The following is an 18,188-nucleotide window of genomic DNA, read 5'->3' as shown; positions in this document are numbered from 1 at the left end:
AGTAGGGTTTTTCCTTTAGTATATGTATTTACTTTTATACCCTTCTTTGTATGTATATTTATATCGGCCTTGTGCCTAATTGTAATTGAAGCATTCCATTATTCACTTCTCCAAATCTAACACACTTAACCACGAAGGACGTCGATCCGTTCACAATGGTAACATATGTTGCTTAACTGGCTCTCTAGCATAGTCTATAATAAGATCTTTAGATGAATAACATATCTCTCATCTATACTTGGTATATGGATTAGGCAAACACGATTCAAGAGTTTGTGTTATTTGGGCAGGCTCGAATGGAGATCATTCAATAAATTTGTTCAACATTTAACAATTTTGACTTTCACTCTTGTCGTAAATCTATTCATTGTCCAAAAACCACCACTAGTCTACTCAAAATTATCAACAACGGATCGGGTAGAAGTTCACTATCAAAACACGCATTTTCATCAACACCCTCATGTTGTAAGGAATAATAGTAACCTCATGATGATGATGATGCTGACGATGATGATGATGATGATATTGAAGAAATCAATATCAATTTTTGGATGCACGGCCAAATTTAGGGCTAGAGTAAAAATTGAGGATTTTCTATGAGACCAAATAAAATAAAGTCTAGAGCATTGTGACTAGACTTTAATATCTTTTAGGGAATTAGCCATATTATGAAATAATGCGCACTTCACTTTTTTGTATGCATCATGCCTTAGAAATTCAACCTAGACATTTCCCGATAATGATTATTAAGTTCATATGTGCTTTTTTTAATACTCAATTACAAACTGTTGTCGATATCATATCATTGACATTCAATTAATCTCAACTTGAATCATCACTCTTTTGTAGAGACGGAATTTCACTTGGAGAAGCCACGAGCGACCTTGAGGGAGATGAGAATGTTGGTTTGGGAGGAAATTGCAAGGCCTCAACACTTCTTTCAACATCTCCACAACTTGTGTCATAGAAGGTCGTGCTCTCGGTTTGTCACGCCCCGATCCTCGAGCGCACCACATCCCCGTCATCTCGTCCCTCGGGTTAAAAGGATAGCGTCCCGGGCATGCTATCAACCCATGAGATTAACTACGCATGCGGAAACGTATAATATTCCCGGACAAAAATATAAAATAGGGATAGGCAAGTAGGAAAACGCATTAATTCAAAAACATGATTTTATTTATAGTTACATCGTGAGTCAACCGAAATGACACGCTAATTGGTCCCATACTTCGGGACGAGGTAGGATCAATTTTGTACCTACTCCAAATAGGGCTACGTCACTTTCATCCTTATCGGCTTTTCAAGAATTAACAATAATGGGGTGAGATATAAATTTCGGTGAGTCAACGCCTAAGCCCGGCTAAGACGTTGATTCGTCCCGAGGGTCCTATCAGTCAATCACATATTGATATATAAATATCTCAATCACATGCAGCTCACTTCGTGAAAGTCACACGGTATGTAATACTCAACATAATATGCCACACATAACAATCCCTAGATATCATGTCAATCGCATACGCGGACACCACACGTGGTCCGATTATTAATGGCCATCCGGCCCAATTGCACACGACCGATGTGACTTTACACTACGATCGACGGTGTCTACCGCGGAGACCAGGCTTCGTCTCTTACTTCCAATGACGGCATCCGATAGCCTGTGTGATTCGTACGACCGGCACAACACGACACTATCGGGAATCCTTATAGGGGCTTCGGTCCGTCACAAGTGCGACCAAGCATCCGACAATCCATGTAATCCGTACGGCCGGCACAGCACGGACTAACGGGTATCCAACAAGTCATATGATTACGTGCGACCGGCACAAGATTTAACTTGCCAGGAATAATCCATCGTGTGACCACTCAAGCATACTCAGTAAATAACCGGTTTATAATTCGCATTTAGTCAAAAGCTCACGCGATATGCTCACACAGCAAAACTCTTGAGTAATCACACAAATGTACATGTTATCCATGCGACCTCGCATCCATAAACCGAGTGATCAAACTCCAAACAATCAATCAATTTGACTAGCCATCCGCCAAGGCATTTCATCAATTAATCTATATAAATTATAATTGAGCGTAGAAAAATAATTCAATGACAAACATTCAATCCAATCGTACGTAATTAAGTCCAAATTATCAATCAATCATACATTCATCCTTGACCTATTGTTCGCTCGCGATCAAGTAAGACCGATCAATCAATCAATTATTCGGTCCAAACTAACCACGGTCAAATTACCTAATTAATTAGGGCCATTTAGGTGCTGCATGATAACACTTCTTTTTTTGGATTTCTCCGCCAGAAGTCAATCCGCCAGGGAAATCCTTTTGGTAAAAACTTTGCCGAAGTAGAAATCCGTTTGGTAAAAAAATTGACTTCTAGCAAGATTTTTAACTTCCGGCAAGATTTTTAACTTCCGGCAAGATTTTTGGCCAACTTTGAGAAGCAATTTTTTTTTACTTCTCCACCTTAGAATTACTTCTTTGATCACGCCGACCACCGCCGGCCGCCGGTGCTGGCGCCGCCGGCCCGGCCCGGTCGCCCGCCGCGCTCGCCGCGCCGACCGCCGGTCAAAAGTAAAAATTTGTTTCGGTTATCAAACGCATTTCTCTATCAGAAATCAACTTATGAAGTAGAAATAGAAAAAACTACTTTTGCTAAAAAGCAGAAGCTGAAAAATTCACTTCTTGCTAGAATGACTTCCGGAATAGAGAAGTGTTATCATGCAGAGAACCTAAACCGAGTCTCTAGCCTAAACCGGCCCTAATTAATCTACCTAAATATCCTAATAATTTAATTAAACTAATCCAAACGTAATTAACGACTTAGCCAAGGATTAGAGGTCGACTCACCGTCAAACAGGCAAGGTAAGTGCAATGGCGGTCCTTTAAAATTCCTCAGCACGGACTTGGACTCGGGCTCGGAAACTTGGCCCACGGGCTTGGCCGCTCAGCCCCAACATCTCGGCCCACGGGCCAAAATTCTCAGCCAACCTGGCCCACGAAGCCGGCACACGGCCCAGGCGCTCGGCCAACTTAGCCGGCCCACTCGGCCCCGAATCTCGGCCACGGCCCAGCTCTGTGACCCATTAAACAGGGCACATCCGAGAAACAAGGCAAGCGCAGCAGGGGCTAAAGCGGCTGTTCTTGGGTCCAACAGACGGTGGGCGGCTCCGGGGTCGACGATGGAGGGTTGAGGGGATGTCGAGTGACTTGTGAGTGGCCGATGGTGGTTCACGGTGGCCGGAGCAGGGCGGAGGAGTGGCGGACAACAGCTGTTCAGTGGTGGAACAGGGGAACAGTGCAAGAAGCAGGGATAGGGGAGGTTTAGTCGGGGGTTGTTCGAGGCTCCGACGGTAGTGCAGCTTCGCGGGACTGATGGTGGAGGTCTGTGGAGGTGTCAAGGAGTGTGCAGTGGTCGGAGATGGGTGGAGGAAGGCAGCGGTGTGACAGATGGTGGCTGAGAACAGAATCGAGCAAAACAGGGGACCGAAACAGAGCAGGCTGGGAACAGCGGCTATTTTGGCTCCTCTGGCGGCTCTCTGGCGATTTCCAGCGATCAAAGGTGGTGGCTGGAGGTTAGAGGAGGGCTGAGGGGGTGGTGTAGTGAAGTAGTGGCAGCGGTTGGACTTCGAACAGAACCAAAAATGGTGGAAGTTGCAGTAGTCTCGGCCAGGAACAGAGCAAGGTTGCTCGGGTGGTTCTGGCCTGTTTCCGGTGGCTGCAGGCAGCGATGGCGGTGCTTGGAGGTGGTGGTGGTGCAGCGACGTTTAGTGGTGGACGGAGGAGCTAAGGGCAGTGTGCGGTGGGATTGAGGAGATCCCGTTTTCATCCCCCCTAAAACAGAGCCAAAATGAAGAAGAAAAAAAAAGGAGAAGATAGGAGGAAGAGAGAGAATGGCGGTGGAAGGGGATTAACATGGAGAGAGAGAGAGAGAGAGAGAGAGCTGCCAACTTTGACTTGGGGAGGGAAGAGATGAGGGTAGGCCCCACGTTATTTAATTTCTTGTCTTAGCATTCAAAATCCAGGGCGTCACACGGTTCAATCTGAATGCACCATAGGCTTATTACAATCATCTTCTTCACGATTCCTCCGTCCTCCTCATTGGGATCCCGTGTAGCCCTAGCCCTTCTCTGAGCTCCATGCATCTGTGGACCCATTGAGGGAAGTATGTTTCCCTAGTACGATCTACCATGACTTCGATGTTTTTCCTCCTACCAACCATCTCCAAAATCATCATGCCGTAGCTATAGACGTCTGATTTATGAGAAACCCCTCTGATGTTCCTTATGATCAGCTCCGAAACAATCTATCCCACAGTGTCACGGGCACCTAGCATTGACATGATGCTCTCTTCTCTTGGGCATATTTTGGCAGGATCAAAGTCGGAAATCTTAGGACAATAGTTTGCATCGAGGAGAATCACTACAAAAAAACACAGATTTAGCCACGAAAAATTTGCTACGGAAAAAATTCGTTGCTAATTTCCGATGAAAATAGTGACAAAATGAATATTGGTCGCTATTTGCGACGAAATAAGCGACGAAAAAATTGGTCGCTCATTAGTGACGAATATAGCGATGAAAAATAATTCGTCGCTAATTTGCGACGAAAATTTCCACGAAAAATTTTTCGTGGCTAATTAGCGACAAAAATAGCCACGAAATATTTTTCGTGGCTAATTAGCGACGAAAACGGCCATGAAATAATTATTCGTCGCTATCTCCTTTGCGACGAAAATGGGTTTCGTCGCCAATTAGCGACGAACGTCTTTTTTCGTCACAAATTCTTTTATTAAAAGTTAGCGATGAAAATCGACATTTGTTGCTAATTAGCGACGAAAATAAACGTTCGTCACTAATTAGCGACGAACTTTTGTTTTCGTCGCAAAATTAGCACTATGAACAAAAATAACAAAGAAAATATTACAATTAGCGACGAATCATTATTTTCATCGCTAATTTAGCGACGAAATGTATTATTCATCGCTAATATGAAGGAAATAAAAAAAAAGAAAATGTTCAATTTAGCAACGAATTAGCTTTTTCGTCGCTACGGTAGCAACGAAATTTGTTTTTCGTCACTAATACGTTATAAATAAAAATAAAAATAAAAATAAAAAAGTAATTAGCGACGAGCAATATTTTTCTTCGCTAATTAGCAACGAAAACCTATTTCGTCACTAATTAGTGGCGAACCATGTTTTTCGTCGCAAATTCTCTTCTTAAAACTTAGCGACGAAAATTGTTGTTCCTCGCTAATTAGCGACGACCGTTGATTTCGTCACAAAATTAGCACTATGAATAAAAATTAGAAAGAAAATATTAAAATTAGCAACGAATCACATTTTTTGTCGCTAATTTTATAGAAATATAAATAAAAAATAAAATATTAAATTTAGCAACTAATTAGCTTTGTTGTCACAAATTTAGCGACAAAATTCATTTTTTTCGTTAATATGCTATAAATAAAATTAAAATTAAAAAAATAAAACATTAAATTAGCGACGGATTATATTTTTCATCGCTAATTTAGCAACGAAAAATTTTGTTCGTCGCAAAATTAGCACTATTAATAAAAATAAAAAAGAAAATATTTCAATTTAGCGACGAACCGGTTTTTTTTTCGCTAATTTAGCGATCAAATCTATTATTTGTCGCTAATATGATATAAATAAAAATAAAAAAGGAAATATTAATATTAGCGACGAATTTTGTTTTGCGTCGCTGATTTAGCGACCAATTACCTTGTTCGTCGCTAGAAAAAATGAAAAAAGAAGAAAAAAAATCCCCCACGAGAGCCTACAAGGGAAGCGGCGTACCCTCTCACAATCCCAAAAGTTGATTTCACCTTCTCGTCTTCCCCAAGAGAGAGAGAGAGAGAGAGGGATCCCGATCAATAATCTCACATACATTCCCGTCTCCATTCATCAACCTCACTCTCTCTCTGCAACCGTAATGGCTCTCGTCAACAAGGTGGCTTCGTCCGTGTCACCTCGTCTTCAACCGAGCTCCTCCCCCGCTCAACCCCGAATCTGCTCCCTCCACTACATCCCCTCCTCCACCACTCCTTCTTCTTCTTCTTCTTCTTCTTCTTCGCCGTTCACCGTGAAACACTCGCCGGAGAGGTACCGCCGCGACGGGTGGTATTAGATAAAATATTGAAGTGGGGTCCACATGAGATACGGTGTGCGCCCATGCGGGCAACCACACCCCAGTGAGCGATTATTTGCTCAAACGTGAAGAATCACGTTGGTTGGTTTTACATCAATAACCGACGTACTCTCCTTCATTCTCCCCCATGTAACTTCATTCTGTCACTCAATAAGAAAATAGAGAACGTAGAACGCTCCTCCCATCGTCGATTGTTGTTTGACAGAGAAAAACTCCGAGACCGCAAAGGGCATCTAATCGGTGATCAATAAGGTATGTCCTCGTGATGTATCTTCGTCGATCGGTGAATCCGGTGATCTATTGGGCATGTTTCCGCTGTTTGTTGAGTATGTATTAGATCGGATTATGTATCCTTCATTGGTATCAGAGCATGTGTTACTTGATTCCCGATCGTTTTGTGTTGGTATGGTGCGTTTTTTGAAGATTTTTAACCCTAATCACGAAGTTACTGTTCATAGCCTTTTGATTATGATTTGTTCGTCGAAATAGTAAATTGAACATACCATTAGAACGGGCTCGTCGAGACGATCGTTTTGAGTGGTCGCCGGCCCCGAGAGTCCACCGGACGCCGCCGCACGCGCGCCACGCGCCGCGACGGGGCGGAGTGTCACGGGGCCGTGGCGTTTTGTCCCTTTTTATGCCATTTTTGTTCGCCATTTTTGAATTATGAATATACCATCGTGTTCGTCTCGAAAATACGAAAATTTTGGCGAAAATTTGGTCGCCGGAGGAGGCCGGACGGCCGGCCACGCGCCGGCACGCGCCTCTTGTGCCGTTGCGCGCGGCCGGCCACGCGCCTCACATGCGGCGCACGTGGGCGAGCCCGGGCCGCGCACATGGCCGCGGCCCTCGGGGTATTGGGCCTGGCTCGGCCCAATACTAAGCCCTTTATTATTAAAAAAAAAAAAAAAAGGGGGGGCCCGTCCGGCCCATTTGTTTTACACGGCCCATTTCCTTTTTGCTGGACCGGCCCGTGACCCCCGACCCGACCCGGTCCGGCTTTGACCCGCGACCCGTTGACCTGTTGACCGTTGACTGTTGACCCGTTGACCGTTGACTTTGACCGTTGACCCGAAAAAAAAAAAAAAATCTTGTTGGTCAATACTAAGGGGTCTTGTTTTACCTATTATTTTATTTATTATGATATGTTCATAATAGTTACACAATAATTGGATATTTTGTAATCCATTTGTGTTCTGCATTCGTTGCGGGAACAATGCAATGGGTAAGACGAAATGCAAGAATACCCCAAAGGCCAAGGAGAGCTCAAGCTCAAGAAGCTCTAAGGGAAAAGATTACAAAATTGGGTCTTTATAAATGGGATAATGCTTCTGACATTATAACCCATGTTATTAAGGTCAACGAAATGATCCAAGAAATCGTATGGGCTGGACAAGAAATGACCCCAGTAGATGCATTTTATGCACTACGTAACACTATACCCGTAGAATGGCATGGTTTGATGAATAGCGCGTGGTGGAATGATGTTGCCACATATAAGAAATCCGTGCTACATTTCTTACACGATTTTATAATGATCGGAGCGATGAAGACGTCATCGCTTGCAATGAATATATCTTGGCGCAGACAGAATGCGCCCTGGCGTAAAAGCAAGGGTCCTCAAAGGTTTTGTCCAAATGAGCTGATTTTGGCCCCCGATTTGATTCATAATCCTCCTCGAGACCTTAACTATTCTTTTCCTTATACCAAGGAAATTACATATGCTCATGTTGTAACTGGAACTAGTAGGATCACACGTTATTATATTTAGACTTTTATTTTTAGCTTGTTCCTTTCCCGTATATCTTAGGAGACTTTTAGGGACTTGCGATTGTTGTATTGATGATTTTAGTATATGCATTATGTTATGTGTATATATTTTTGAGTGGGAGTGTTCACAAGTTTTAGTAACTGTATGATGAACACAAAGTGATGATTGTATTGGTATTGGTTTTAGATAAGAAAATCTGGATGATGATGGGGAACTTAGTGAACTGTTGATTTTAGAATTCTTTTTTTTGAAACTATATACCAGTATAATCGAGATGCATGAATATGATTGCATTTGTTGCATACAAATAGACTTTAAATACGTGCTAAATGTTATACTCGGATACTATGGCAACGGCATCTAAGAATATTGTTCTTGAGCTCAACAAGGGTGAGAAATTGAATGGCGAAAATTATGAAATCTGGAGTATGAAAATCCAGTATGTGCTTGAAGAACTAGAGGCACTGGAAGCTCTTAACCCGACCATGACAGAGCCGGAGGATGGTAATACCGCACAGCACAGAAGAGACAAAGAAGCCTTCGCTGCTTGGAAGAAAAAGAACTCAACTGCTCGCATTACGTTGTTGAGTAGTATGGATAATGACATCATGAGGGAGTTCAGGCAAAGCATGAAAATGCTAAAGACATGTGGGATGCATTGAAGGCTAGATTTGGTCGACTTCTCATCACCAAGTTGAGGCGAACTTACAATCGGGTTCGACACTTATAAGATGCCACATGGGCAGAATATAAAGCAACATTTGAGGAAGATGTCAAACATGATTAGTGAGCTAAAGGATGCTGGACATGTGTTGTCTGATGAACAACAAGTGCAGGCTGTAATTCGCTCTTTGCCTCATAATTGGGAACACATGAAGGTGAACCCGACCCACAATGTGAACGTCACAACCTTTGAGGATGTTGTGCGCCATTTGGAGCTAGAGGAGGACCGCCTTCCGGCGGCTAAGATACAATCCGATGTATATGTTACTGGATCTAGCTCACATGGAGCTTCGGGCTTCAAGCGCAAGCATCCTAGAAAGTTCAAGAAGTGGACAGGCAAAAGAGTTGAACCATCCGGCAAGAAACCAAAGTTTGAGAAGCATGGAAAAGGGAAACGTCCCATGAAGAAGAACATTTCGAGGATGAAATGTTACAACCGTAGTAAGAAGGGTCACTTCGCTCGTGATCGTGGCGAGCCGAAGAAGGTAGAAACCCTTAACACACTTAAAAGTGTTTGTTATGTATCAAGTTCTGTATTTTTAACTGAATCTCATCCTTTGTGGACTGTAGACTCATGAGCCACGCACCATGTAGCCGGAGATCGAAATACGTTTGTGGAATTTCGACGAATTCCAAGTGGAGCGAGATGGATTTATGTAGGAAACAATTCCAAAGCATAAGTGAAAGGAATTGGCACTTGCCAACTTATCATGCGTGGTGGACGCACTTTATTTCTACATGATGTTCTATACGCTCCGGAGATTCGTCGAAATCTTGTCTCTGTGTTGGTATTAGTCAAACTTGGTTTTAGTATGAATTTTCACAATAATGGTGTGGATTTGTTGTTAGGAACAACTTTTTATGGTTCCGGTTATTTTAGGGATGGCTTTATTGTATTAGATATTGAACATGCTAGTGTGAATGTATGTTATTCCATGTTTGCATCTTCTAGTTCTAATGAGAATGATGTGAATACATGGCATGCTAGACTTGGTCATATTGGCCAACAAAGAATGAATAGATTAGCCAAAGATGGCTTATTAGGCATTATTGAGAAAGTTGAATTGCCTACCTGTGGGCATTGCCTAATGGGAAAAACAACTAGAAAGCCATTTGGAAAAGGGACAAGAGCTGAATTTCCATTGCAATTAATTCATACCGACATCTGTGGTCCGCTGAATGTTAGGGCAAGGCATGGTGGTGTTTATTTCATCACATTTATTGATGATTATACTCGATATGGATATGTCTATCCGATATCTCATAAATCAGAAGCATTTAGTTGCTTCAAGAAATTTATGACCTTAGTGGAAAATCAGTTAGATAAGAAAATAAAAGCTTTGAGATCCGATCGAGGTCGAGAATATTTATCCGATGAGTTCAGAAATCTATGTGATGAAAAGGGAATAGATAGACAGTTATCTATTCCATACACTCCGCAACAAAATGGTGTTGCCGAAAGACGAAACAGAACCCTACTTGAAATGGTTAGGTCCATGATGGCACAAGCTAATTTACCGATTGCCTTTTGGGGCGATGCTTTATTAACTGCTGTCTATGTGCTTAACCGAGTGCCTTCCAAATCGGTCACTTCTACCCCATATGAATTGTGGACGAGTCGAAAACCTGATTTAAGTTTTCTCAAACCTTGGGGTTGTCTTGCCTATACTCATGAGTCCTCACATAAATATGGAAAATTAGGACCAAGAGGCAAAAAGAGTATCTTCATAAGATACTCAGAACACTCAAAAGGATATGTGTTCATAGGTGAGCAAGAAAGTGGAAATGTGACTGAATTTGAATCACGAGATGTCACATTCTTAGAGAATGAATTTTCAAGAAAGGGCGAAATAGGTGAAGATTGTTCCCTATTTGAGACATTGGATCAAGATAATGAGATCGTTGGACATAATGATCCAAGTGGAAGCAATGTGAGAGGTGGGGAGTTGAATACAAACCGATCTCCATTGCAACCACTTGATGAATCAATGCCATTATCTGGTCCGAGTGGGAGCGTATTGGAGGAAGAAGTACCCTTGGTACAATCTTCTCCACGACGAACCGGTCGCAAAAGCATTCCTCGACGACGCTTTGAAATTGAAGGGGAAGCTTTCATGATCGCTCCATTGGATGAAGATGAGCCAAGAAATGTAAATGAGGCTCTATCTTGCCCCGATAAGGAAAAATGGATGAAAGCAATGAAAGAAGAGATGGAGTCAATGAAATCAAACCAAGTTTGGGAACTGGTTGATCTTCCGAAAGGACGCAAAGCCATTGGGAACAAATGGGTTCTCAAAATAAAGCGCAAGACCGATGGCTCAATTGAGAAATATAAGGCACGCCTTGTGGCGAAAGGATATAACCAACAAGAAGGAATTGACTATGAAGATACTTTTTCTCCCGTGGTAAGATTTACCTCGATTCGCCTCATTCTAGCAATAGTGGCTAGTTTGGATCTTGAATTATATCGGATGGATGTAAAGACTGCTTTTCTCAATGGAGAATTAGATGAATAGATTTACATGGAACAACCCGTTGGGTTTGTTAAAAAGGGCCAAGAACAAAAGGTATGTCGACTCTTGAGATCGATATATGGCCTTAAGCGATCTTCAAGACAATGGTATATACGCTTCAATAATGTCATAGTAGCATATGATTTTGAAATAATTAATGAAGATAATTGCGTCTATATCAAAAGGTCCAAAGGTCACTTTGTAATTTTATCATTATATGTTGATGATATATTGATTGCTGGAAATAATATGGAGTTTGTGAATACAGTCAAAAGTTGGCTGTCATCTAATTTTGAAATGAAAGATATGGGTGAAGCTACATACATTCTCGGAGTTAAGATTTCGAGAGATCGTTCGAAAAGGTCATTATCTCTTTCGCAAGAGACGTACGTCAATAAAAATCTCGAACGATTTTGTATGCAAGATTGCAAACCCATTGATACTCCTATTGCGAAAGGTAATGGGTTGAGCCGAAGAATGTGTCCTAAGACTCCACAAGAGCAAAAATGTATGAAAAATGTTCCATATGCCGGTGCTATTGGAAGTCTCATGTACGCTATGATGTGTACAAGACCCGATATTTGTTATGCGGTTGGATTGGTCGGTAGATACCAATCAAGGACATTGGAAGTCTCAAGCACATTGGATTGCCGTTAAGAGAATTTTGAGGTATCTGAAAGGAACCGCCGATTACTCGCTAACTTATCAAGGAAGTGATCTGCACCTAGAGGGATACACCGATGCTGACTCGGGAGGACATTTGGATGAGAGAAAATCCACTTCCGGAAATGTATTCTTACTGAATAATGGCGCCATATCGTGGAGTAGTAAGAAACAACAGTGTATAGCCTTATCCACCATGGAAACCGAGTTCGTGGCATTATCGGCGGCAGCACAAGAAGGTGTTTGGCTTAGAAGATTTATGGATCATTTGGGTGTTACAGGAGATGCTGCAAAACCCGTGAAGGTTTATTGTGATAGTCAAGCAGCAATGGCTTATACTAAGGATCCTAAGTTTCATAGTAAGACCAAACACATAGACATTAAGTATAACTATGTCAAGGACATGGAAGCACGAAAGGAAGTGAACCTACGGTATATATCTACGCATAGAATGTTAGCAGATCCCATGACAAAGCCAATTCCTAGAGATGCTTTCTTTGGTCAAATAAAGACTCTAGGACTGCGTAGAGGTTAATGTATTGAATATTTGTATTTTTTCCCCGAACGTTAATAATTGATGATGTTGTTTATCAATATTAAAGTCTATAAGTTTATTTGATATTCATGCATGTTAATGCTTGGTGCACTATATGTTAAAAAGGTATGTCGGACGGATGAGAAGTTAGCCCACTCACACGGGTAACGTCCTCTATTTATTTATGTAGTAAATAGAGATGAGGCAATTTTAAGCTTATTATCTAGGTGATAATTGAGAGCTCAAGCTTAAAATACTAATACCGCCTTAACATGATGTTAAGATGAGGACTTATTACTTACAATGTCCGAAAGTGAAATAACCCACATATTTCGCTTTATCTGTCTTAAATGCCGGATGAGAGTTCTGATGGAAAACTCTTGGCTGGAGTTGTTACGTGAACTCAAGTTGGACATTGAGTGTGTCAAGATGAGCATCTGTACGGTATTAAAATAGAAAGACATACGCTCCATAGGGAAGGAGAACATACCGTAATACGTATTTCATATTACGTATGCACTATCGACCAATGAGAGTAGGCAAGAGTTTTGATCTCAACTCCTCAGTGCCGTGTGAGACTCTCGAGGATAAAATTCCTCATTTTTTTGTACCCTCATGACTCTTCATTATTCTCAAGGTCTCTATTTAGTGTTTGCTATCTTAGGGTGTTGCCTATGGTCATGAAATTGATTCGATCTAAAGGGACATTTCTAGAAAAGCGAGCTGAACCGAAATTGAGAGATCTAATGAATGAGGAAGATTGATTTGGAGTTTTAAGTCACATTATGAATTATATTCACAGACCGGTCAATTATGATTATTTGGTGTGATCATAATTGTGAATATAATATGTCAATTTTAAAATGAGATCTAGTGAGAAATTTATATATGACCGATCGATCTAGGGTACAGCATACAATTCTTTTCTTTTTATGTCCAATTTTAGAGCTGTCATATACTCCCAACGGATATATGACAACGAGCTCTCGGTGTATCTTGGTCGCACGGATTATTTGCCAATATGAACTTTGCGAAGATGAAAAGTTTAGTTGTTAGTCCTCCGTGGACAAATAGGAGTTGTTTGCCCTACATGGGCGAGTGGGAGATATTAGATAAAATATTGAAGTGGGGTCCACGGGAGATACGGTGTGCGCCCATGCGGGCAACCACACCCAGGTGAGCGATTATTTGCTCAAACGTGAAGAATCACGTTGGTTGGTTTTACGTCAATAACCGACGTACTCTCCTTCATTCTCCCCCATGTAACTTCATTCTGTCACTCAATAAGAAAACAGAGAACGTAGAACGCTCCTCCCATCGTCGATTGTTGTTTGACAGAGAAAAACTCCGAGACCGCAAAGGGCATCTAATCGGTGATCAATAAGGTATGTCCTCGTGATGTATCTTCGTCGATCGGTGAATCCGGTGATCTATTGTGCATGTTTCCGCTGTTTGTTGAGTATGTATTAGATCGGATTATGTATCCTTCGGGTGGCTCTACAGTGACTCCCTCTACCAGACTCCTCTCCCATCCCCCTCCTCCTTCTCCTCCTCCTCTTCCTCCTCCGACTCCGATCCCGACTCCCTCAGGCGGGACGACTTCATCCTCTAGCTGCCGGAGCTGAAGAACCTGCTCCGGGTGCTCAAGGACAAGAGGGAGCGCTCCTGCGGCTGAGACAGCGAGAAATGTGGGCCGGGGAACGTCCACTTGGTGGAGAACCGTCCATCTTTCTCCCTCAACGTGAAATCGAAGCCCCCTCCCTCTCTCTCTCTCTCCGACGCACTTCTCGGCTCGGCTGATTAGCACCTGGTTTGGTTGACCTCCACGAAAAACCACGTGAAACTGCGACCTTCCTTCATTTCCCCCACAGCCCTGAATTGAAAATTCCTGTAATTTCTCCTTCGTTTGCCAGAAACCCTAAGTGGGTCTTTGTCGCTGCTAGCGATGTTTGCCCAAATTGTCAAGCTTGTAACAGTAAGCTCAAATGGTTTGGAATCTTTTTCGGTGCATCATTTGGATCTTTATATCTTGTTCCGGGATCTACATCTGTTCGCGCTCTTGCATCACTCCTCACAGATTTTGGTGAATGAGGAGAATCGTGGTGGGACAGAATGGAGAATTATGTATGCTGTGTAGTTTGGGATGATTGGCCAGGCTTGGTTTTTCTTAGCTTTTGATGAAAATTTTAAAATATGCTTAAAGTTGAAATTCGTCACAAAAGTATGGGAAAAGTAGATCATTGTAAGATCATTGTACTTTACTCATTTAAAATACTTGAAAATTGTATGACTGAAAATTTAATTAGAAATGTTGTACATTTTCTTTTTTATTTATTTGTTTACAAAGATCCATTTTTCTTTTTTAGTTTATCATCAAAAGATGGGAAAAGTACTAAAAAAGTCTTAAACATATTGAGTTGATACCAATTCAGTACTAACCATTTCAACACTAGTACGAATCCAGTCTCATTCGATTAATTTTTATTGAAATTAGCGATGAATGTAAAAGTTAGCGACGAAATAAAAATATTGCTAATTTGAATATTTTATTTTGAATTATATTCTTTTTTAAAATAAAAATAGAAAGAAAATATTTAATAATAAACAGAATAAATAAAAAATTAAATTAGCGACGAAATATTTTTTTCGTCGCTAATCAACGATGAATATTTCATTTTCGTAGCTAAATCTTTATTTTATTTAAATTTATTTAGCGACGAAATGTAAAATTCGTCGCTAAATATTTATTTTTATTTGAATTTTCTTAAATTTAGCGACGAAAAAACAGTGTTTGTCGCTAAATTTGCGACGAAATAATACATTTCGTCGCAAATTTATTTAATTTATTCTGGAAATTAGTGACGAAATTATTTTTTTGTCGCTAATTTTTTTTTTCTTTTTTATTTAATTTATATAAGCAATTTGCGACGAAATGAGAATTCGTCACAAATTTTGCGACTAATTTCATCTTTCGTTGCAATTTTTTTTTTAAATTAACGACGAAATTATGTTTTCATCGCTAATTAGCGACGAAATTATGTGTTTCGTCGCTAATTAGCGACGAAGGACTTTATTTCGTCGCTAAATTTTTTAGGGAGCTTTTGAAATTTGGCGATCCCACTCTCTCCTCGCGCCTAACCCCATTCTATAAACTCTCGCGCTCCCTTTCTATCATTCCGCTCTCCACAGCATTCAATTTCCCCCACCTAACCCCACTCACCTTCTCTCTCTTCGTCCTTCTCTCTCTTCCCCCCACTCACCTTCTCTCTTCCTCCTCTTTGTGCGAACAGACCCCCTTCCCCCCTGTTCATCATCATCATCTTCTTCTTCTTCTTCTTCATTGGGTAGCCCCTCCAGCCGACGCCAGCCTCCAGCTGACCACCACCTGCCTTCGTCGTAACCCACCGTTGCGACCGTCGCCGCTCGCCCGCCAGCCCCGCGTAGCCGTCGTCGACCTCCACCCCACCACCTCTCTGTTCCCCACAACTCAGGCCCCGACGCCCACAACCTGCAGCCGCCACCTCCAGCTACACCATCGTCGCGCCATTTCATCGTCCTGCGAGCCCCACGAGCCCACCAAGCTCGCCCCGCCAGCCTCGCAAGCCGCTAGACCCACGACGCTTCGCCCTCCTCCTTTGTTCCACTACTGCTCTACCAGCCTCCAGCTGACCACCGACGCTACCACTTGCTGCCTCCTCCAATCACCGTCGGCCTCGTCGTCATCCCTCCAGCCGTCCGCCCCGAGCCCGAACCCCCGTCCTCCATCTCCATCTCTCGGTCTCTTTCCCTCTCTTTGTCCCGGCACCCCGACTACCCTCCTGCTCTGCTCCTCCTCAACCCGCGACGCCCCCTGCTCCAGCTTAGGCCCACCCCCTCCGCCACCGTCCAGCTCGCCAGCCCCGTCGCCATCCACCTCAGCCCGGGGACTCCCTCGACCCGCTGCGACCCAAGACTCCCCCACCCCCTCCGCCACTGAATAAAAAGGAACACAAAAAAAAAACACGCTTGTTGCGACAAACATTTGCGACGAATAAAAATTCGTAGCAAATTTGTGACGAATTTTGCGATGAATCAAATTTGTGATGAATTTTGCGACGAAAAAAAAAAATTCATTGCTAATACGACGTCGCAAATTTTGCGACGGAAATTTGGCAATTCATGGCATATTTGCGACGAAACACTATTCGTGGCAAATTTGCGACGAACCACTATTCGTCGTAAATTTGCCACGAAACACAAGTTTCTCGCAAAATTCCCGACGAAGATAGTTTTGTTGCAAAATTCATGGCAAATTTGCGACGAAACATAAAAATTGTCGTGGCAAAATTTGTGACGCCTGATTCATGACGAAATTTTTTTTGTTGCAAATTTCATGGCCAAATCGATTTGCCACGAATTTTTCCCAAATTTTCGTTGCAAATTTCGTGGCTAAAACCTTGTTTTTGTGGCAAATTTGCCACGAAAAATTTGGTAAAATTCTTCGCTAATTGGGTTTTGCGATGAATTTTGCCACGAAAAAAAATTTGTGCCTAATCCGGCGTCGCAAAATTTAGTGACGAACAGAAAATTCGTCACTAAATTCGTCGCTAAATTTAGTGACGACATTTTTTTTTTTTGGCTAATTAGCGACGAATAAGTTTCGTCGCTAATTTGCCACGGAGAGTAATTAGTCGCAAAATTCGTGGCTAATTTGCGATGAAACTTATTCGTCGCTAATTAGCCACGGATAAATAGTCGTCGCAAAATTCGTCGCTAATTAGCGATGAACTTTAGTTTTTCGTCGCTAAATTTTGCGACGCCGAATTGGAGACGAATATTTTTTCGTCGCAAATCAGTTTAGCGACGAATTTTGGTCAATTTTTCGTGGCAAAATCCGTGGCTAAATCCTTGTTTTTTTGTAATGAATGTTGTGAGGTTTTATGTCGAAGTGCAAGATCCTCGTGTTGCATCCTCTATGCAAGTACTCTAGCCCATGACCTATGCCGAGCGATGTCTGAGGCAATGTGTCCCAACTCAACTGTTGACCTACCTCCAAAGTGTTACTCCTGCTGAATATGAACTTTTCGAGTGACCCATTGGGCATGAACTCATAAAACAAAGGTCTTTTGCTTCCTTCAAAACAGAACCCTAGGAGGCTGACAACATTACATGAGAAGTCCTGCTTATGCTCCCAACTTCATTGAAAAATTCTTCTACATCGCCTTTCAGCTTCTTTAGAAGTTTTATTGCCACTAGTTGACTGTCTTGAAGCTCGCCTTTGACACACAGCTGTAGCCTCCCTGGCCTAACTTTTCTTTGAAACAGTTAGTCATCCTCTTGATGTCTTTGTAGGTGTATCTTCTTGAAGAGACTAGTCCCTCGATTTTCATTTCGCTGTCGAAGTTCTTGCTCCTCCTCATTATCAAAGCTTGCATTAAGATAAGCGTGACCATACTGTCTAAAAGTCTGAACGACTTGCAAAGAAGAGCGTAGAGAAGTGGAAGAGGAAGTCTTGCAATAATTACCTATTCCAACTTTGAAACCAATCTTTTGTTTCCTGAGACAGCAGTCATCAAAATTGAAAAATGTGTCAACGTATTGCAAACAGAAAATTTCAAAGTGTGCTGTTAAAAATCAGGGCATATCATGAGGTTGTAGCACATTCAGTTTCACCAGTTTGGCTCGATCCTCGTCTTGAACTTTTTCCATGGATCAATTAGTGGCATCTTTCCAGAGAAATTGGGAACACATGCATATGGAGGGAGAAGAGCAGCATAAGTGTCAAAAGTTATGTACAGCGCTTATTTTAGTGCCAA

At 42.0% G+C, this 18,188-nt stretch overlaps 1 pseudogene; it reads right to left on the bottom strand.

Moving 5' to 3' along the window:
- Positions 1–715: 715 nt before the first annotated feature.
- LOC125315468 lies at positions 716–17,825 on the bottom strand (annotated as a pseudogene).
- Between the last annotated feature and the right edge of the window lie 363 nt (positions 17,826–18,188).

The sequence above is a fragment of the Rhodamnia argentea genome, chromosome 6, assembly GCF_020921035.1.
Source record: "Rhodamnia argentea isolate NSW1041297 chromosome 6, ASM2092103v1, whole genome shotgun sequence".
Lineage (NCBI taxonomy): Eukaryota > Viridiplantae > Streptophyta > Magnoliopsida > Myrtales > Myrtaceae > Rhodamnia > Rhodamnia argentea.
This window is presented reverse-complemented; position numbering and strand designations above follow the sequence as displayed.